The following is a 23854-nucleotide window of genomic DNA, read 5'->3' on the forward strand; positions in this document are numbered from 1 at the left end:
AAACTTGAAAGGCTTTAAAAACGATGGCAAAGCGCTCGCAAACTTGAAAGGCTTTAAAAACGATGGCAAAGCGCTCGCAAACTTGAAAGGCTTTAAAAAACGATGGCAAAGCGCTCGCAAACTTGAAAGGCTTTAAAAACGATGGCAAAGCGCTCGCAAACTTGAAAGCGCTTTTAAAACGATGGCAAAGCGCTCGCAAACTTGAAAGTGCCTTTAAAACGATGGCAAAGCGCTCGCAAACTTGAAAGGCTTTAAAAAACGATGGCAAAGCGCTCGCAAACTTGAAAGCTCTTTAAAAACCATGGCAAAGCGCTCGCAAACTTGAAAGCTCTTTAAAAACGATGGCAAAGCGCTTGCAAACTTGAAAGGCTTTAAAAACAATAGCTATACGAATGTTTGTGGCAGCCCTCTTTGTAGTGGCTAGAAGCTGGAAACTGAGTGGATGCCCATCAGTTGGAGAATGGCTGAATAAATTGTGGCATATGAATATTCTGGAATATTATTGTTCTGTAAGAAATGACCAACAGGATGATTTCAGAAAGGCCTGGAGAGACTTACACAAACTGATGCTGAGTGAAATGAGCAGGACCAGGAGACTTATATACTTCAACATATATGATGACCAGTTCTGATGGACCTGGCCATCCTCAGCAAACAGATCAACCAAATCATTTCAATGGAGCCGAATAACTGAATTAGCTAAGCCTCAGAGAAAGAACTCTGGGAGATGACTAAGAACCATTACATAGAATTCCCAATCCCTATATTTATGCCCACCTGCATTTTTGATTTCCTTCACAAGCTAATTGTACAATATTTCAGTCTGATTCTTTTTGTACAGCAAAATAACGTTTTGGTCATGTATACTTATTGTGTATTTAATTTATATTTTAATGTATTTAACATCTACTGGTCATCCTGCCATCTAGGGAGGGGTGGGGAGAGGTGAAAAATTGGAACAAGAGGTTTGGCAATTGTTAATGCTGTAAAGTTACCCATGCATATAACCTGTAAATAAAAGGCTATTAATTAAAAAAAAAAACAAAAACAATAGCTACTATTTGCATAGTGGAGGGAGTTTACACAAGGATGAAATAACTAGTTCAGTCTGTAATAAAAAGACGACTGAAGAACTATGTGAAGGCATGGATAAAGTGATGCAAAGCAAGAAAGTAGAGCCAAAAGAAGAATGTAACATACATAATGACTTTATCCACATAAAATGGGGTGAGAGGAGGGGGAAACACCCAAAGTCAAACGCAGTGGACATTGTTGGTTTAATACTAACCTTTTCAATTCGGGTCAACCAATAACTACTACCTAGTGAGGTTGTCAATATTGTTAATCACTAGGATGTGCTATTTTACAATGTCTGGAGACGTATGGTGATTTGTGGTCTGGATGTGTTTGATACTTTGTTCAATCATGAGTTTCAGAGATTGTATGCTCTCAGCAAACAATATTTATCTATTAAAAATTTCTTTGTCCATCATTTTGTTTAGTGCATAACACATTTCTTGTGTTTGACTGGTCACAAATGTCCAGTAACAGGAGACTGGGCCCTAGTCTTCAAGATTTAGAAGAGGAAATGCCTTTGCATGCTGATACCTGTCTATTCTTGAAAGAATAATGAATTGATCAATAAAGTTCTCTCCGCCACAAATTATCTACAATTAATGGACAAAAATTTATTCACCTTGTCCTGGACATGGTATAATGCATCTTTTGGACCTTAATCTGGTCCTCAGTCCAGCACTCTACCTATTCAAATCTTTTCTATCTTGCCAAAACCTGCCTGATCTTGTGCTCAGTTAGATTAATAGAGAAAGAATCCTTTGAAGGAACTTAAACCATGAATGAGGCATCAGAAAAAGGTGTTTTGCAACAGTTGTCTCAAGTAAATGAAGCAAAACATTCCCTCAACAATCCACCTAGGAGTCCATGTCAATTCAATTATTAACTATAAAATTTGGTAGCATATTTTAGTGGCACAACACACACACATAAACAAACACACACATCCCTTTAGTTCAGATTACAGCTGGCTAGGTGCCTTGGAAAGCACAAAGGAAACCAAAGATATATAAAGCAGTCTCTGTAGGTGAGATTATCCATTTTTTAAGATTTATGCCAAGTTGCAGTACGTGGTTAAAAGTAAAGAAGGCTGGCAGACACTGATTTGAAACTATTAGTAAATCCATTATCCAGCTAATGATACAAAACCACAGTGCTTATCCCTTTGACAAAGGTACCTACAATTGCTAAAAATACATATTTTCAATACAATTTGCTGCCTGCAGTAAATTTTAGTTCCATATTTGGAAAGACAAGAATTTTCTCTGGGTTTAAGTTTTTAAAAGAACTTTTTGGGCATCCTTTATAAAGGTAAAATATGCACAGACTATAAATTTTCCTTTATATATTGTAGCTGTTACTTGTTCTATTTTGCTGCTTACATCTTATTTAGTCTGCCTCCATGCCTAAGAAAACCAACTGAAAAGTTCAAAAGTAAGTCAAATTGATTTCTTCATTTTTTATTTTATGATTTTTTTTAAATTTCTGATTTTAGTTTTGCTGTATGCTGCCAAAAGGCCTAGTTTATTTCAATGAGCAAGCAATTTTGGCATTGTATAGCCAAATTTTAAAATTTTTCATTTCTACCAGATGTCTTCTATTTTTATTATCCTTATATTACTAGTTACTTTATAGACTGAACTGAATTTTGTACAAACTATTCACTAACTTTCACAGGAGCAATAGGGGATAGAGATAAAAAAGATGTCATAATAGTGGATGAATAAAAGAGAATTGCATTTTCTGTGAATCTAATGACACTTTGTAATTATCTTGCAAAATGAATTGAAAAGTGTGTTTTTTATTAAGGAGTTGGAGAACTGCTAATAAGTCTGATGTAATACTTCTCACAAAATTAAAATGTTATTTTATGACAAGAATAAACATTTATGTAGTGCTTTAAAGTATAAATTAGTTCATTTAATCTTTTGGGTTCTCATATAGAGGAAACTGAAGTTCATAGTTACATCCATGATCACACAGCTAATGTCAAAGGTGGGAATAAAAACCACATTTTAACTTAATCACTTCTGCTATTATGTGTCTGACAGGTTCTTGCTAGCACTAAGGAAAAAAATGGCATTGTTCAGCCTATTCAAAATCAGAGAACTTCAGTGTTTTAAGGGATCTCATAAATAACTGATCCAAACTAAAACCTGAACAATTTTCTCTATAATATTTTTGACAGGTCATACCTGACTTGAAAACTTCAAATGATGGGGACCTCAAAGAGAATTTACTATCTCGTGGGCAGTATCTATGCAATCAGAAAAGCCATCTGCATCTTCCTTATTAATAACCTTGTGAGTTCATTTCTTCCTAGATTCTATTATCTCAGTTCCCCTGTCTGTTAAACTAAATCAAAGTTGTTCACTTATTTCAGTTGTGTTTGACTCTTTGTAGTCCCATGTGGAGTTTTCTTGGCAAGGATACTAGAATGGTTTGCTATTTCCTTCTCCATCTCATTTTACAAATGAGCAAAGTGAGGCAAACAGCTTCATAATAAGTGTCAGAGACCAGATGTGAACTCATGAAAGTGAGTTTCCCTGATTCCAACACCAGTGCTCTAGACACTTAAATACTTAACTGCAAATTGCTAGTCTCAAGATCAATTATTTCACAAAAAAGCATGTGTCATCATTTAACTATGTTCTTTGCCCAGTAAGAAGTAACAAAGACCTTTTCAAATTACTAATCCTACCAGCAGATAGGCATAAATTTATACTTATAATCTCAAGAATTAGCCTCTCTTGGCCAAGAAAATAAAGATTTCATTCCATACCCCATTTGTGAGAACTAGGTACCTTGGCTGATAGCTATGATAGCATTATAAAGCAATTATGGAAACTTCACCAAAAATTAAAAAAAAATTATCAAGGCTTGCATCATCCTGATATGATTTTTATGAGGGAAAAAACTCATTTGATATCTTGAGATAAGAAATTCTCTTCTCAGTAGTAAATCTATTAAAGAAAACAAAGATAAAAGATTGCTGAACCAACATGTGGAATCAAAGCTAAAAACTATCCAGAATTGTTAATTCATCCAGGTGATCCTTTGGCTGGCCTAAGCCAACTCATCCCTATCCATTTCTTGAAATACCGCCTCTGTCTTCCTTTTATATTTTTATTTTAAATATTCCAAGCTTCCCTATTAATCCTTCTGTTTACCTCAACATTTATGGTAGGTAAGAAATCTTGTTGGTTTCTTCATGAGAAGATTGGACTTTATGGACCTACATGGAACAATCTCTAATTATTGTGGGATTCTAATTCAAATGTTCTCTGATTATTTTTGGAAGAAAGCCTTTATAATCTATCTTTTATCATCTGGTTGCTTCTTACTCTCTCTTTCCAAGATGGTCATGTACTTTGTACATTTGAATAGTTATTACCCTTCTACTTCCCCTCCTGAAGTGCAGGAATTGATTTTTATTTTTGTATCCCCAGAATCAAACATAGTACATAAAAATCACTCAAGTACCTGTTTGCTTTTTTTTCATTTTGTTTTAATTGATTGGTTTTCCTTATTCAGTTTAGTGCCTATTATGACACCAAGCACACACATACACACACGAAAATACAAAGTTCTATTCAGACATTCTTGGAGTTGGGACATGGAAAGCAACCTAGTCCAATCCATACCTTGAACCACAATAACAGTTTATCTAAGAAATGGTCATCTAGACTTTACTTGAAGGACCTTCAGTGAAAGTATTGTATAGTCATTACCTCCTACCAGCCTATTCTACTTTTATATAGCTCTATACAATTAGACTCTAATTTATAAAAATTTTCTTGTTACTAATAAGTTCAAAATATGTGCAAATCCACAAGTCCCCATCATTATGTTTTTCATTGACTGCCAATAAGATGACTAGTAGACATGAATTAGCTTTTTGAAAAAGGATTGACTAAAAATGTATAGCAAGAATAGTTGGTACAAGACATTTGCTAAAACATTTCCTGAAAGTTTGAGGCTTGCTCTTCCACAAACGAAGATAAAAACCATAGGAATGGGTAGCTAACTGTAAAGCATAATGATAGTAAACACATGTATGATAATAGATGTAGTATATCATGATGGTAGAATACTACCAATAGCCAAAGCATTAAATCATAACTCCTGATTTTAAAAAGTACTTTCAAGATCAAGGAGCAGATCCAAGATGGTGGAGAGAAGTCAGGAAATTGCTTGAACTCTCCCTAGTTTCTATCAGAAACAACATTAAACCAAGTATCTGAACAGATTTTGAATTGATAAAATCCACAGAGACAGAAAGAAACAATTTTCAAGCTCAAGATATCTTGAAACTACTTCAGGACAAGTCAATTTTACTAGGGTAAAAAGGGAACACAGCTCAGCAGAGACAGGGTCTGTGAAAGCCAATGGGAAGATTTTAACTAAAACACAGATCAGCAACCAAGATGCCTCAGTCACAGCTCAATAAAACTCAGTGTGTGGGGGAAAAAAGTGAAGAATTTACAAATTAAGCACATATTGTTCAGGGACTGTTATCTAAAGCTTTAAGGTCTCAGTTGAGGAAGCATATGATTTTAGATAAGGCCTGGATTATATTCTATTGTTCAAAGAAGGATACTGATGGGAAAGTTATACATCTACTACATTCCACTGACGAAATAGAGGAATAAAGACTATGTGACCAATCACATCATATAGAGGGTGAGATTTGGGGGTATTTTTTGTCTGAAATGTATAAAAGTTGTGAATACTCTCAATGGAATGGCTCTCCTACTGTGAGCACCTTTACTGTCCTTTCCCGTCCATAGGACAGGATAGTCTGTTTCTCGAGATTCTAATAAATTCTTTCTGTACATCATTTGGATCAATTCCTGAGAAGTCATTTGGGTAGGTGTACAAGTCCCAAACATCAGTAATGAAGCAGATCTAGTGGACAGCTTCCAATCCCAGCACAAAAGGCAAATTACCATTCCAGGAAATCAGGCAACAAGAGATAGGACTAGGTTGGACTACCCACAATGCTGTGAACAAGTCACTAAACATAAAGGGCATCTGTACTCAAAGTCAAAACTCAGAGTGCCCCAAAACTCAAAGTCATACTAGAAGCTTGAGATATCACCCATTGTGCCCCAGGAGCAGAACTTGGCTTTTAAAGCCAGGAAATAGATGAGAAAGGAGGGATGGGGAGAGAAGGAAGGAAAGGAGGAGGGAAGGACAGAAGGAGTTAGGGGAGAAAGGAAGGAAGGAAGGAAGGAAGGAAGGAAGGAAGGAAGGAAGGAAGGAAGGAAGGAAGGAAAGGAAGGAAGGAAGGAAAGGAAGGAAGGAAGGAAGGAAGGAAGGAAGGAAGGAAGGAAGAAAGAAAAGGAGAGGGAGAGGAATAAGAAGGGAGGAAGGAAGGAAGGAAGAAAGAAAAGGAGAGGGAGAGGAATAAGAAGGGAGGAAGGAAGGAAGGGAGGAAGAAAGAGAGGGAGGGAGACAGGAAGGGGAGGGATGAGAGGGAGGACGAAAGGAAGGAAGGAAAATGAGCAAGAAACAAAAAAAAAGAATCTTGACCATAGAAAGCTACTATTTTCCTGATGATAGGGAAGATCAAAACACCAATTCAGAAGAAAAGAAAATATCTACATGAACACGTGACTACTCTTAAATATGAGTACTCTTAAACTAAAAGAGCCTTGTTGAAAGAACTCATAAAGAATTTAAAAATTAAAATAAGAGGGAGAGAAGAAAAATTGGGAAAAGAAATGAGAGGTGTGCAAGAAAAAGTCAACAGCTTGGAATAGAAAGAACAAAAATTAACTGAGGAAAATAGCACTTTAAAAGTAGTAGAATTACATTGTACAACTCAATGGTAAGATTATGCGATGATCAATTCTGATGGATGTGGCTCTTCTCAACAATGAGACGATTCAGGGCAGTTCCAATAATCTTGTGATGATGAGAACCATCTACACTCAGAGAGAGGACTGTGGGAACAGTGTAGATCACAACATAGCAATTTCATTTCTTTTGTTGTTTGCTTGAATTTTATTTTCTTTCTCATTTTTTTTCCTTTTTGATTTGATTCTTTATGTGCAGCAAGATAATTGTATAAATATATATGCCTATGTTGGATTTACATATATTTTTGCCATGATTAACATATTTTGGATTACTTGCCATCTAAAAGAGGTGTAGGGGTATTGTGTCACAATTCCCTTTTAAAGTCCTGACCCAGTTTTCCTAATTGTCCTATTTAGTTACTCTGCCTCAGGTTATAATCATTTCCTCTTAATGTTTGATAGGATAGGTCTTATATCTTAGACCTTAGGCGATACTTATTCCCTCTTAATGTTTAATAGGATAAAAGTCTTTATCCATTTTAGATGTCATTAGAATATCAGGAGCCTCTCCAGTACCTCTTCCTTTATGTCATCCTAGGTGCCTCTTTCCATTAGGTCATCCCCATACAGATACCTCCTCCATTATGTCATTGTTCTTGTTATCCTATTAAAGAGTCTTGTATCTGATATTCAGGACTGGATTCTTTGAGACAATAGTCTCATTCAGCCCTGGGACCAACCATGGATCCATTTGGTCCCAGTAAATCTCTCCATTTAATAAACTATTAAATTGTTCTCTAATCTCTATCTTGCTCAGTTTTTCGGCATTACAGGGGAGAAGGGAGGGAAATTGGAACACAAGGTTTTGTAAGGTCAGTGGTGAAAAATTATCCTTGCCTATGTTTTGAAAATAAAAATCTTCAATAAAAAAACAAACAAAGAGAAACACTTTTAAAAAATAGTAGAATTAGCCAAATGGAAAAATAAAAAAGGTAACTAAAGAAAATCATAAATTAAACTAGAATTGAGCAAATGGAAGCTAACGATTCTACGAAACATCAAGAATCAATCAAACAAACTGAAAAGAAGGGAAAAAAAATAGAAGAAAATGTAAAATACCTCAATGGAAAAAAACCAACACGGAAATTAGATCTAGGAGACACAATTTAAGATTTATTGAACTACCTGAAAGCTATGATCAAAAAGAAAAGAAAAGAAAAAGAACTTGGACAATATTTTCAAGAAATTATCTAAGCAAACTGCCCTGAAAGACTAGAACCCGGAAGTAAAATAGTCATTAAAAGACTCCATTGATAAACCCCCTGAAAGAGATCTCATGAGGAAAATTTCAAGAAATGTTGTTGCTAAATTCCAGAACTATAAAGTCAATGAGAAAATACTAAAAGCAGTCAGAAAAAAACAATTTGAGTATTGCGAAACTACAGTGAGGATTACTTAGGATTAAGCAGTTTCTACAATACCATATTCTGGAGAGCAAAAAAGGTTGGATTACAAGAATCAACTATCCAGCAAAATTGAGCATATTCTTTCAAGGGAAGAGATGAATCTTTGATGAAGTAGGGGACTTTCAATCATTTCTGATGAAAAACCAAGAACTAAATGGTTTAAATACAAGACTCAAGAGAAGCATACAACTCAAGAGAAGGTGAACAGAAAAGAAAAGGTTAAAATGTCTACATTCCTACATGAGAAGAAGATACTTAACTCTTGAGAATTGTATCTTCATTAAGGCAGTCATAAGGGTTATACATAGACAGAGGGTGTGGGTACAAGTTGACTTTGATGTGGTATTAAGAAAAAAGAGACACTAAAAGGTAGAGAAAGGATTGTCTGGGGGAGAAGAAAGGGGAGGTAAAATGAGGGTAAATTAGATCATATGAAAAGGTACAAAAGATCTATTACAGTATAGGGAGAGAAGGTGAGCATTGTCTGAAATTTTATCTCATCAGATTTGGCTCAAAGAAGGAATAAGATACACATTCAATTGGGTGCAGAAATTTATCTTATCCTATAGAAAAGTAGGAGCAGAAAGGTGAAAGAAAGAGAGGGGCTGGAAAGAAGGGAGAAGAGATTGAGAGAGGGGGTGGTCAGAAACAAAACACTTGTGAAGAGGGATAGGGTGGAATGAGAAAAAAGTATACGTGGGGAGAAAATAGTATGGAGGAAAATACATAGCTGGTAATCATAACTCTGAATATGAACACGATGAACTTTTCCATAAAATGGAAGCTTATAACAGAGTGAATTAAAAACCAGAACATTACAATATGATATTTACAAGAAACACATTTGATGTAGAGAGATACACATATTACACACATGTAGGCTTTAGTAGAATATATTATGCTTCAACTGAAGTAAAAAAAAAAAAAAAGCAGAAGTAGCAATTCTGATCTCAGATAAAGCAAACAAAAGCAAAAATAGATCTAGTTGAAGTTGAGAAGGAAATTACATCTTGCTGAAAGGTACCACGGACAATAAAGTAATAACAATATTAAACATATATGTACCAAGTGGTATAGCATCCAAATTTTTAGAGGAGCAACTAAGTCAGTTATTCCAAATAAACAGCAAAACTATGCTATTGGGGAACCTCAACCTCCCTCTCTCAGAATTAGATAAATTAGATCAATCTAATCACAAAATAAACAAGAAAGAAGTTAAGGAGGTGACTAGAATCTTAGAAAATTTAGATATGATAGCTATCTAAAGAAAATTGAATGGGAATAAAGAGTAATGTGCTTTTTTTTTTTTCAGTAATACATAGCACCTACACAAAAACTGATCATGTACTAGGGCATAAAAATCTCACAATCAAATTCAGAAAGGCAAAAATATTAAATGATAAGATCATGATTCAATAAAAATTATATGTTATAAACGACTGTGGAAAATAATCTAATCCTAAAAATGAGAGGGTCAAATAAAAAAAATCACAGAAACAATCAGTAATGCAAGAGAATGACAATGATGAGACAATATACCAAAACTTATGGGATGCAGCCAAAACAATTTTTAGGAGAAATTTTATATCCCTAAATGTTTACATCAATAAAATAGAGAGGAAATCAAATAATAGAGCATGCAACTGAAAAAGCTAGAAAAAGAATAAATTAAAAAACCCCAATTATATACCAAATTCAAAATTTTGAAAAACAAAGGAGAAATTAATAAAATTAAAAGTAAGAAAACTATTAAGCTAATAAATAAAACTAAGAGTTGTTTTTTGTTGTTGTTGTTTTGAAAAACAACAACAACAACAACAACAAAATAAATAAACCTTTGGTTAATTTGATTAGAAAAAGGACAGAAAAACCCCAAATTACCAGGATAAAAAAATTAAAATGGTGAATATACCATCAATGAAGAGGAAATTAAATCAATAATTAGAAGTTATTTTGCCCTACTGTGTGCCAATAAATCTGACAGTCTAATTGAAATTGATGAATATTTACAAAAATATAAATTGCCCAGATTAACAGAAGAGGAAATGAATATATTTAAATAATCCCATTTTAGAAAAAGAAATTGAACAAGCCATCAATGAACTCACTAAGAAAAATCTTCTGAGCCAAATGGATTTACAGTTGAATTCTACTGAACATTTAATGAACAATTAATTCCAATACTATATAATTTGGAGGAAAATAGATGAAGAAGGATTCCTACCAAATTCGTTTTCTGACACAGACATGATTCTGATATCCAAAGAGCCAAAACAGAGAAAGAAAATTTTAGGCCAATTTCTCTAATGAATATTGATGTAAAAACTCTTAAATAAAATGTCAGCAAAGACACTACAGCAATTTATCACCAGGGTAATACACTTTAACCAAGTGGGATTTATATTAAGAATGCAGTGCTGGTTCAATATCAGGAAAATTATCAGCATAATTGGCCACATAAATAACAAAACTAAGAAGTCATATGGTTATCTCAATGGGTGCAGAAAAATCATTTGACCAAAAAAAAAAAAACAAACAAACAAACAAAAAAAAACCCCAACAACACGAGGAGCCTAGAAATAAACAATAAGCGGCATCTATCTAAAACCAGCAAGCATTATATGTAACAGGGATAAGATGGAAGCATTCCCAATAAGATCAGGGTAAAATAGGAATGCCCATTATCATCACTATTATTCAATATTGTACTAGAAATTTTAGCTTTAGCAATAAGAGAAGAAAAAATATTGAAGGAATTGTAGTAGGCAGTTGAGAAAATAAATCTATCACTTTGCAGATGGCATGTTATACTTAGAGAATAAATTAAAAAATACTTGAAACTAACAATTTTGGTAAAATTACAGGGTATACACTAAACCTACATAAATCACCAGTGTTTCTGTGTGTTACAACAAATTCCAGCAACAAGGGATAGAGAAATTCCATTTGGAATATTTGTAGAAAATATAAAATATCTGAGAGTCTACCTGCCAAGACAAAGCCAGGAAATATATGAGCACAATTCTAGAAAACTTACACTCAAATAAGGTTGGATATAAACAATAGAGGGATATCAATTGCTTAGGAGTAGGCCAAGTATGAAAAGCAGTGTGGTGAAAATGACAATTCTATCTAAATTAATTTACTTACTCAGAACCATACCAATCAAACTGCCAAAAGCTTATTGTATAGAGCTAGAAAAAAATAACAAAATTCATCTGGAAAAACAAAGAGTCAAGAATATCAAGAGAATTAATTTTTTAAAATGCAAAAGAAAGTGGCCTAGCCACACCAGACTTATAACTATATTATAAAGTAGTAGTCATTAAAGCCGTTTGGTATTTTCTAAGAAATAGAGTGGTAGATCGGTAGAACAGGTACATAAGACACAATAGTCAAGGACTATAGTAATCTACTATTTGATAAACTCATAGACTCCAGCTTTGGGAATAAGCACTCATTATTTGACAAAAATTGTGGGAAAACCAGAAAATAGTATGGCAGAAACTAAACATGGACCAATATTTCACACCCTACACTAAGATAAAGTTGAAATCAGCACATGGTTTAGACATAAAGGGTGATACTATAAACAAATTAGGAGAGCAAGAGATAATTTGCTTCTCAGATTTTGAAAAAGGGAAGAATTTATAAAAAAAAAAAACAAGAAATAGATAACATTATGAAATATAAAACACATAATTTTGATTACATTAAAGTGAAAAGTTTTTACATAAACAAAATCAATGCATCCGGATTAGAGGGAAGTAGAAAGCTGGAAAAGTCTTCTGATAAAGGCCTAATTCTAAAATATATAGAAAACTAAGTTGAATTTATAAGAATGCAAGTCATTCCCCAATTGATAAATGGTCAAAGGATATGAACAATTTTCAGATGAAGAACTTAAAACTCTATAATCATATGAAAAAATGCTTTAAATTGCTATTGATTACAGAAATACAAAATGAAATAACTCTGAGATACAATCTCACACTTATCAAACTGGCCAAAATGACAGGAAAAGATAATGATAGAGATTGGAGAGGGTATGGAAAAACTGGAACACTAATCCATTGTTGGTGGAGTTATAACTGATCCAGCCATTCTAGAAAGCAAATTGGGTCTATGCACAAAGGGCTATAAAATTGTGCATAGCCTTTGATCCAGCACTGGGTCTGTATTCCAAAAAGATCATAAGGGAAAAGACCCACATATGCAAAAATATATGTAGCAACTCTTTTTGTGGTGCAAAGAATTGGAAAACAAATGGATGCTTATCAATTGGGGAATGGCTGAATAAGTTATGACATATAAATGTAATGAAATCCTATTGTTCTTTAAGAAATGATGAGCAGTCTGATTTCTGAAAAGCTGGAACTGATGCTGAGTGAAATAAGCAGAACCAAAAAATCATTGTATATAGTAACAGAAAGATTGTGTGAGGATCATCTATGTTAGACTTAGCTCTTCTCAGCAATATAATGATCCAAGACAATTCCAATTGACTTGGAATGGAAAATAGCAAGTGCATTGGGAAGTGTTCTGTTTTCACCTTTTGTTGTTTCTGTTGTTTTGTTCTTTTCTTTCCCATGGCTTTTCCCCTTTGTTCTGATTTTTCTTTCCCAACATGATGTATATGGTAATATGTTAAAAAAATTTTTTTTGTTCATGTATATAACCTATATCAGATCGCTTGGTGTCTTGGAGAGGGAAAAAATTTGGAACTCAAAATCTTGCAAAAAATGAATCTTGAAAACCATCTTTACTTTAATTGGGGAAATAATATTGCATTAAAATGAAATAAAAAAAAAAAAGAAATGTACTTTCTTGACTCCATAATAGTCATTTTATTCTAGTTAAAAAAAGATCATGGTCTTTAAAACTATTTTATTCCTTAGGTGGTTGACTTTCCTGAATTGATTTGTGTTTGTCCTCTGTGTCCTCTGGGTGTATTGTTTGATACTGGAACAGATTCTCTAATAATTATAGACTATGATTGGGGGTGGGGTCTATACTACTCTCTATGGGCTCATTATCCCTGTCTCTAACTACCTTGATAAGAAGCAGAAGGTTCTTATCAAGAAACTATATTACTATATACTATAAACTATATACTAGTTCTTTAGTACCCTGCTTCTTAAACTATGATTTCTGACTCCATATGGGGTCTTATAATTGAGTGTGGGCATCATGAAAATATGATTTATTATCACTAAATGTTTGATTTGTTTACCTATTTTATATACTTTTATATCCAAGGTCATGTAAAAATTTCTCATGAAAAAAGCGTTGACAGTGGGAAAAGTTTAAGAATCCCTGATCTACCACTTGACTTTTGTATCTGGACTGAGAAAATTGCTAAAATTCATCCAGTATTTAAATCTATTCAAATTTAAATATTTAGGTTTTGGGGTTAGTCAACCACATAAGCTCTCTTTTTGATACCCCAAAAAGTAGTTCACATCTTCTAAACCATCTTATTCATATCCTTAAAACTTCATTATGTGTGATCACCTACTTTATTGCATTAATTGGTCTGGGAGTATACTATTTAAAACTATTCTTTAGCATTTTTTCTTCTTTTTATTCTTTATAGTTTAACAACTATTATTTTGGGGTCTGATATAGTGCTCTTCCAAAAGTTCAAACCATCTCACAATTTCTAAATCTGATGGTCTTTTCTTAATCTTTATACTTCTTGACCTATTTCATTTAACATTTTTGACTATCTTCTCTTCTAGGGCACACTCTCTTTTTTGCATTTGCATGACAATGCACTCTTCTGAATCCCATATCCTGAAATGATTGTTTGAAATGAGTTAGGTGATAAAGTTTTCTTTGTAGGTTTTCTTACTTGTCTAACCTTACTTCCCACTTTCCTTTACTAGCTTATTATCTATATCATGGCTATTTAACGTGAGTCTCACCCCACATCTTGTCCTTTTCTCTCTTGTCTCGACTACCATAGCCTAGAAATATTGCAAGTTTGATTCCAGACAACTGCAATAAAATGAATAGTATAATAAAGTGAGTCACAAGAAATTTTTTGTGTCCCAGTGCATATAAAAGTTATTTTTACATTATACTATATAGCCTATCAAATGTATAATAGTATTGTCTGAAAAAACCACTATACACATCTTAATTAAAAATGCTTTATTGCTTTAAAAAAATGCTAACCATCATAAAGGGTCTTCAGCATGTCATAATCTTTTTGCTGGTGGAGGGTCTTGCCTTGATGTTGATGATTACCCAATGATCAGGGTGGTGATTTCTAAAGGTTGGGGTGGCTATGGCAATTTCTTAAAATAACAATGAAGTTTACATCATCAATTGACTCTTCCTTTCACTTGAACACTCAGAGGCTATTGTAGAGTTATTAATTAGCTTGATTTCAGTGTTGTTGTGTCTTGAGGAATATGGTGGCTCAAAGTTGTTGGAATACATGGGAGAGCCGTTAGAATGCACGGGAGCCACCTGACAGTGGTGGCTAGAGATCCAACCCGGAATGGATCTCCTCTTGTGAGAGGATGATACAAGGAGACTGAGAGGCAGTTGCTGTTCTCTGACCTCTCTGACTGAGAGGCCATTGCGATGTCTGATACCTCTCCTCTTCCCTCTGCCTCCAATTTATCTCATTCCCAATCTGCAACACCTGTGTCAGCAAAGGCTACCCTGCAACTCCTTCAGATGCTATGATCCACAGCTGTGGAGGCTCTCAGAGAATTGACCTGCCCCTTAATACTAAGTGAGGGAGAAAGAGAATGGTTGGTTGATAGAGAAGTGAGAAGATAGATACCATTTATTTATTTGTCATCTTATATTGGCATAATTCATGGCATTCCCAAGCAATTATAATAGTAACCAATGAACACTAATTATAGATCACCATAATAGATATAATAATAATGACAAATTTCGAAATATGAGGATTATTGAAATGTGACACTGAAATGGACAAAAGACTGTCCCCCTCATCCCTGGGTCAAGGGGCTTCAGGCTTATAGGAAAATGTTGCTTAAATTAAAATAATCTGTTTTTTATGTTCAGACAGAATGCTTGTCTAACAATGTCAGACATCCTGTAAGCTCCCCAGCATCTCCCTTCTCCAGCAAGAAATCGAGTGACTGTTGTAACCACAAGGCAGAACAAGAATTGCTTATAAGCCTGTCTCTATTTGGGTTCGGCACGGAACTTGATCCAGAGATCCATTCTGGCTGGTGAATAAACTGCTTTCTAAATTGCAAACACCTTGGCTGTCCTGAATTTTATTGCCTGGGCTATTTCAACACAGAAAAAACAGGTCAGCTTATACTATTGGCAAAATGACACTAATAAATTTGCTTGGCAAGGTTATCACAAATCTTTAATTGGTAACATAAAAAGCAATATCTGCAAAGTTCAATAAAGTAAAGTACAATAAACAAGGTATGTATTCTTTGGAGTCTCATCAGTTCCAGTTGGTTTAATTATCTTTACAAAAATGACTCAAAAACGATTACTCTCTTGAGCTCCAATCCTGTACACTAATTGCCTGTTGGATATTTCAAACTGGGTCTTCCAGAGACATCTCAAACTCAACATATTCGAAGCAATGTTCATTATCTTTTACCCAAAACCCATCCCATTTCCAAACATCCCTTTCTGTTAAAGGTACCACCACTCTTCCAATCCCTCAGATTAATCTCCTCAGAATTTTCCTTTACTTCTCATTCTATTTTACATCCACATGTATAATCAGTTGCCATATTTTGTTATTTCAACCTCTATAATAAATATCTCCTTACACATATATTACCTTATTTCATCTCTTATGAACATCCTAGATTTTTACAACAATTTCTCTCTACCTGAAAATCTTCCCCACTCTATCTTCCAAATGACTGCCAGAATGATTTTCCTTAAGCACAGTTCTAATCTTGAGACTCTCCTACTCAGCATAATCTCCAGCATTTCCAGCATCCAAGTGACCCAGCATTTAGCACAGTGCCTAGAACATATTATATACTTAATAAATACTTATAGATTGAATGAAAGGATTATATTTTTCCTAAGGACTTTGCTAGGGCTAGGTGATGTTCCAGTCTTGGATTCTCATTACCTCAGTCTTGGATTCTCATTGCTCCTCAGTTAAATAAGGGCCCTAAGACACTCCAGATTTGATCTAGTAAAGTTACTGCAACTTCATAGTCAATCAACAACTCACACATTTCCCCCATTTTTGGAGCCAAGTCTTTTATATCCCAGAGTGATGGCTTAATGATGCTGAAGATCTTCTGTTGTAGCATGATACATTGATGATGTAGTGATCCTGTTTCATGAGTGAGTGAAAATTCACCAGACCCTCTTTCTCTAGATAGCCTCAAACTATGCTTTTCTACCATCAATGCTGGACATCTTTTTATCTGTCCTGATGCTTCACTCATTGTATGACATGCCAAGTGACCATCAACTTTCCATTTTTTTGCTCTGAGAACAGCAATCAAATATGACAATTGCTTCTAGAAATGGAGTGACAATCAGCCATCCTAGGACTATACTTGCTATTCCTATGACTTCTCAAAATTCTTTTCTCTGGCCACCCCTTTTCTGTAGGTGTTTTCTCTTGCTATTTTGTTTATATTTCTTTTGCAATATTATTTATATTTGCTATATAAGCTCCTTAAGGGCAGAAAAGGAATTGTTTTTCTCATATTTGTATACTCAGAACCTAGCCCATTATCTGGCACATAGTAGGTACTTAATAAATGTTCATTCATTCATTTACTAGACAAAGTACTTGATTAAGAATTATAGGACCACTTTACATCCTACTTCAGCCATTTAATTTTATTTTTAAAAATATAAATTAAGAAAATTATTTACATGGATTGATTTATACAAAGTGGGGAAGATTGTGATTTGGGGATTTAAAAAAAAAGGACAATATTACTACCTAAGGAGTTTTGGGATATAGCCATTCAGCTAATTCCAAAATCTACCTAATTTTACCTAGTCTGCATATCTTTAACTTTTTCACAATAGCATGAGAGGAAATATCTTTGCTAAAAATACTTTGCTAAAAATCTAGGTAAACTGCATCTATTATGTCCCAGTTCATTAATCCTGTCAGAAAAGAAAAAAGCCTGAGTAGAGAGAAAATGAAATAAACTCTGATGTCAGGAATTAAAACTCAGGGTTGGGACTTAAGTCCCAAGACTTATGTGAGAAATTCCTACTATTGAGTTTTATCTCTGAGCCACAGGCTATAATTGCAGCTCTGTATAAATATTATTACCATTATCATTACCTTTTATCAAGGATAACTATTCTATGTGCAGGCAATCACCAAGGAATAAACATTCTACATATATGCCTGCTACATTCAAAGACTTCCTGCTAACCAGATCCTTGTCAACACCATTAATTTTTGACAATGCAAAATATAAGAAAAAGTAATGTTATTTAGCCACTTAAGAAAAGTACTTTTAAAAGTACTCAACACTAGAATATTATCTTTTGATCTTGCTATAGGAAGAGCCTAGAACAAAAAGCTCTTTTCAGAAGAAAGACATATATCATCTATCTATATCAGATTTTATTACAAATTTAATAAAACAGGGCAGAAATCTGTAATAATATGTGAGGTATAAAACCTCAAGACATCAACTCATTTCTCATAAAGGAAGTTCTCAAAAACAGAAGCCAATTAGTCATATTGAGATTGTCTGCTTTTTACTGAGTTTGTCAACTTATCTTTGCCTGTCACTAGCTAAAAAAAAATAAAATTAAAAAAAAATTAGCAGAGGAACTGAGTCTGCCTTCTTTGATTACATTTTTTATCATATTTCTCCCCTACGTAGAATGAGGGGAGAAATATGAATTCAATGACAAATGGGTGAGAGAATATAGTTTTCTGTGAAAGAATGTAGTTTAAGATGTGCAGGACAGTGAAGCTAAGTGCAAATAATACAAAGCAGAGTAGGAGTGTGTTCTTTTGTTTTGATGTTTCCACAGGCCTGGATTTCTTTTTTGGTTCTGAGAAACTTAAGCTGTCCTGAAGGTATAAATCTGAGTATGTATGTTCCCTCTAGAAATGTGATTAAGAACTGGGACATTTGGCATAAATAGATAAATAATTTTCTACATTCTGCATGTCACTTTGCTGTAGAGGCTTATACAATGGACCTAAGCAAAATTTGAAAATAGGTGAATTTTGATTTTGATATTTCCTTGGTCTTCCTTTTTGAATCTTTTAGATGAATTCATCTGATTTCTCAAGTACCTGGTTGCTTTCTGGTAGAAGGACTTTACCCCTCTGACTGAATTAAACATTTAATATATAAATAAAGTTAAACTAAAAATCAGCTACACTCACTGTCCTCCTCAAGGTGCCTTCCAGCTTATGAATATCTTTCTTAAATTATAACACCCGGAACAGAACACAATCTCACAAATGTGGTCTGCTTAAGACTCTCTAAATAGAACCTTAGATAATATTCTTTTTTTGACTGTCCCATCACACCACTATTGATTCATATTGAGTTTGCAGCTCACTAAAATCCTGAGTGATTTTTTTTTTTTAGATGATATGTTGCCTAACCATATTTTTCCTGTCTAAAACTTGTGGAGTTTTAAAAAGTGTAAGATTCAATGTTTATCCCTATTAAGTTTCATCTTCTTAGACTAAGCCAAATGTTCTAGTCTGTTGAGACCTTTTTGGATCCTTCCTTTGTCATCTAATGTGTTAGCTAATCCTCCTAGCTTTGTGCCATCAAGAGGTTTGATAAGCATGTCATCCATGGCTTTTTCCAAGTAACTGATAAATATCTTAAGCAGTTTGTGGCCAAGTATTTGTTGCTAGAATTCACCATTAATTGGCATCTTACCAATTCCTTCAAAAATGACATAAAACCATGAATGATTTCTCTTTGGATTTGACTATTCAACCAGTCCCAAATTCATCTAATTGCTTTTTCCTAACTTACTTCTTGTCCATAAGAATAATACGAGATTTTTGTCAAAACTTTTACTAAAATTTAGACAAACTATCTGTACTTCATTTTCTCAATCTATCAATTTAGTAACTATTATAAAAAAAAAGTAAGAGGCAAATCTGTCATGATCTGTTCTTAATAAAATTTTATAGATGTTTCCTAACCTTTGCTTTTGTCAAAGGATCTAGAACACTCACAGAGTCTAGAAGTTTGTCTCCCTAGGGGGAGAAGATGAGGCCTATACTTCTGGGTGAGTTATTATGCACTGGAAAGGCAATATCTTGGAGAGACATGGTGAAACTGGTTCCAATCTGCTAACCAAATAGTTACAAGGACTCTATTTTGATTGACCATATGGCTGAAACTGGGGAAATCTTCTAATAATTGTCAACATGGCCTTTCAGCCACTTTCCTTTCAACTCTGTTCTTGAAGAATTTTAATCATTCATATCATTTGAGATTATATGGTCCTAGGAAAGGGCCTCAGTATCCGACCTCTGAGTTTGTTCTTTTGTCTTTTAGATTAAGGAATTGGAGCCTCTGCTCCCATTAGTTTTGAAAAGTTCACTATTTTAGAGTCCATTTTCTTTCTTTTTTTTTTTTTTCTTTCTTTTTTTTTTTTAATAGCCTTTTATTTACAGGATATATACATGGGTAACTTTACAGCATTAACAATTGCCAAACCTCTTGTTCCAATTTTTCACCTCTTACCTCCCCACCCCCTCCCCTAAATGGCAGGATGACCAGTAGATGTTAAATATATTAAAATATAACTTAGATACACAATAAGTATACATGACCAAAACATTATTTTGCTGTACAAAAAGAATCAGACTCTGAATTATTGTACAATTAGCTTGTGAAGGAAATCAAAAATGCAGGTGTGCATAAATATAGGGATTGGGAATTCAATGTAATGGTTTTTAGTCATCTCCCAGAGTTCTTTTTCTGGGTATAGCTAGTTCAGTTCATTACTGCTCCATTAGAAATGATTTGGTTGATCTTGTTGCTGAGGATGACCTGATCCATCAGAACTGGTCATCATCTAGTATTGTTGTTGAAGTATATAATGATCTCCTGGTCCTGCTCATTTCACTCAGCATCAGTTCGTGTAAGTCTCTCCAGGCCTTTCTGAAATCATCCCGTTGGTCATTTCTTACAGAACAGTAATATTCCATAATTTTCATATACCACAATTTATTCAGCCATTCTCCAACTGATGGACATCCATTCAGTTTCCAGTTTCTAGCCACTACAAAAAGGGCTGCCACAAACATTCGTGCACATACAGGTCCCTTTCCCTTCTTTATAATCTTTAGAGTCCATTTTCTTAGGATTGAAGTATGATGTCCCTAGAAGCAAGATGTGACCTTCAAGAGATATTATACCTTACCACAACTATACCATATTTTGTATTTATTCTATTATTGTCTACCCTTGCTTGAAGTACATGAGCTTGAAGTAATAGAAGACATTTCTTTTGAATTTCAAATGACAGAGAAAAAAATACTTAGCTAAAAAATGTCCTCTTGAATCAATTTTGCAATTCTTAGTAACTTTCTTCAACTTTTTGGTATTTTCTTTAATTAGTGGCAGCCTGGTGACACAGTGAACAGAGTACCTGGCGTGGAGTCAGGAAGAACTAAGTTCAAATATAAACTCAAACAATTATAAACTATGTGATCCTGGGAAAATCACTTACACTGTTTCCCTCAGTTTCCTCATCTGCAAAGTAAAAAAAAAAAAAAAAAAGGTAAAAATATCTCCAGGGTTGTTGTGAGGGTCAAATGAAATAATAATTATTATAAAGGACTTAGGATAGTACCTAGCATATAGTAAATATGTATATGTATATAAACACACACACACACATATGTTTGTTATTATTATTCTTTTGTGCAACATTGAACCACAGCTATCACTCTGCCTTCTTTCTATAAAATTAAACAAATCCTTCATTTTTAATTAGTTTGCTTTGGTATATATTTATTTACATATATATGTATTTATATATTTAGTACTTATAAAATTATGTATTTTATATTGTAGGCAATTCCACTTGATTGACATTTTTAAGACTCTATTATGAACGAGACATTCTTGGTTTGACATAAGTAACAGCAAAAAGAATTCCCCCTTCCCAAAGGAAATTTTAATACCATATGAGAGACACACAATATACCAACCAAAAAAATATGAAACAAGGTAGACTGTTAAAAAGAAAAGGCAAAATCAGATAAAGTGCCTTGGGAAAATTTGAGGAGAAAGAGATCACTTTCAACAGGAAGGCATCTTGGAGAAAATGAAGCCTCAACCAGGCTTTGATGTAACAGAAAAATTTCTACAAGAAACACTAAGTGCAGACATTCCCGGAAAGAGGGGTTGTTCTGTAGAAAGGAAGGAGAGAGTAGCATGAGATTTTGGAATAAATAGTAGTCCAATTTTACTAGAACTTGGAGCACAGATGATGAAACACAGTGAAATAAGGATGGGAGGTATTGGAACCTGATTATACCAGATTAGAAAATTTGCATTTTATTCTATTGACAATAGGGAGTGATTGAAGGTTTTTTTTTTTTTAATACATGCTAAAATGTTAAATTCAATATGTGGAAACATATTTGTACAATTATCTTGCTGCACAAGAAAAATCAGATCAAAAAGGAAAGTGAAATAAGAAAACAAAATGCAAGCAAACAACAACAAAAAGAGTGAGAATATTATGTTGTAATCTACATTTAGTTCCCACAGTCTTCTCTCTGGGTAAGAGATGGCTCTTTTTGTCACAAGATCATTGCATCAGTCATCTCATTGTTGGAAAGAGTTACATTTATCAGAATCGATTGTCATATAATATCGATGTTGCCATGTACAATGGTCTCCTGGTTCTGCTCATTTCATTTGGCATCAATTCATGTAAGTCTTTTCAGGTCTCTCTAAAACCATCCTCTTGATTGTTTCTTATAGAACAATAATATTCCATAACATTCACATGCCATAACTTATTCAGCCATTCTCCAACTGATGTGCATCCACTCAGTTTCCAGTTTCTTGCCATTACAGAAAGGACCACCATAAACAATTTTGCACATGTGGGTCCCTTTCCTTCCTTTAAGATCTCTTTAGGATATAAGCCGAGTAGAAACACTGCTGGATCAAAGGGTATGCATAATTTGATAACTTTTTGAGCATAGTTCCAAATTATTCTCCAGAATGGCTGGATACATTCACAGTTCCACCAAAAATGTATTAGTGTCCCAGTTTTCCTATATCCCCTCCAACATTCATCATTATCTTTTCCTGTCATCTTAGCCAATCTGAGAGGTATATAGTGCATTGAAGGTTTTTGAATGAGAATGATATAGTCAGATCTGTGAATTAAAAGTGAAGTGATAATACAAAAAATATTTTTCAAGATATATGTTTTAGCCCAGTTTTCCAGAGGAAAATTCAAAGCATATCTGATGATAATTGAGGAAACTATATCTGGGACTGGTTAGAGATAAAGTAGCTAGATAGTGAATGCAGAGTGAAATTAAGTATCAACTAGATTTAATATTTAGAGCGAAAGAACAGATGTTTTTCATGGAAAAGAATTTTAGAGACTCAGTAAATGAAAAGAAAAATTCTACTTCAAAAAGCTGCCTAATTAGATCATTGTTAGAAAATGATTGGTAGTTCATGATTTGATTTATAATTACCTCTATTATTGTCACAAATTTTGCTCAATAATTGACTGGATCATTCTTTTTTTTTTAATTATATTTACAAAACATATGCATGAGTAATTTTTCAACCTTGACCCTTGCGAATCTTCTGTTCCAAATTTTCTCCCTTCCTCCTACCCCTTCCCCTAGATGGCAGGTAGTTCAATACATGTCAAATATGTTAAATCCAATATATGTATACATATTTATACAGTTATCTTGCTTCACAAGAAAAATCGGATCAAGAAGGAAACAAAAACCTGAGAAAGAAAACAAAATGCAAGCAAAAAACAACAGAAAGAATGAAAATGCTATATTGTCATCCACACTCAGTTCCCATGGTTTTCTCTCTCTGGGTGTAGATGACTCTTTTCATCACTGAACAATTGGAACTGCTTTGAATCATTTCATTGTTCAAGAGAGCCACGTCCATCTGAATCGATCATTGTATAGTCTTCTTGTTGCCGTGTATAATGATCTTCTGGTTCTGCTCATTTTATTTAGCATCAATTCATATAAGTCTTTCCAGGCCTCTCGGAAATCATCCTGCTGTTCATTTCTTACAGAACAATATATTCCATAATATTCATTTGTCATAACTTATTTAGCCATTCTCCAACTGATGTGCATACACTCAGTTTCCAATTTCCATTACAAAAAGGACCACCACAAACAATTTTGCACATGTGGGTCCCTTTCCTTCCTTTAAGATCTCTTTGGGATATAAGCCCAGTAGAAATACTGCTGGATCAAAGGGTATGCACAATTTGATAACTTATTGAGCATAGTCCCAAATTGTTCTCCAGAATGGCTGGACCCATTCACAG

At 34.0% G+C, this 23854-nt stretch overlaps 1 long non-coding RNA gene across 1 annotated transcript; it reads left to right on the top strand.

Moving 5' to 3' along the window:
• Positions 1 to 1248: 1248 nt before the first annotated feature.
• Positions 1249 to 15660, top strand: LOC116419183. The gene is made up of 3 exons (XR_004229427.1): positions 1249 to 2508; positions 3263 to 3377; positions 15395 to 15660. It is a non-coding gene; the product is annotated as an uncharacterized LOC116419183 (long non-coding RNA).
• The last annotated feature ends 8194 nt before the right edge of the window (positions 15661 to 23854 follow it).

The sequence above is a fragment of the Sarcophilus harrisii genome, chromosome 1 (assembly GCF_902635505.1).
Source record: "Sarcophilus harrisii chromosome 1, mSarHar1.11, whole genome shotgun sequence".
NCBI lineage: Eukaryota > Metazoa > Chordata > Mammalia > Dasyuromorphia > Dasyuridae > Sarcophilus > Sarcophilus harrisii.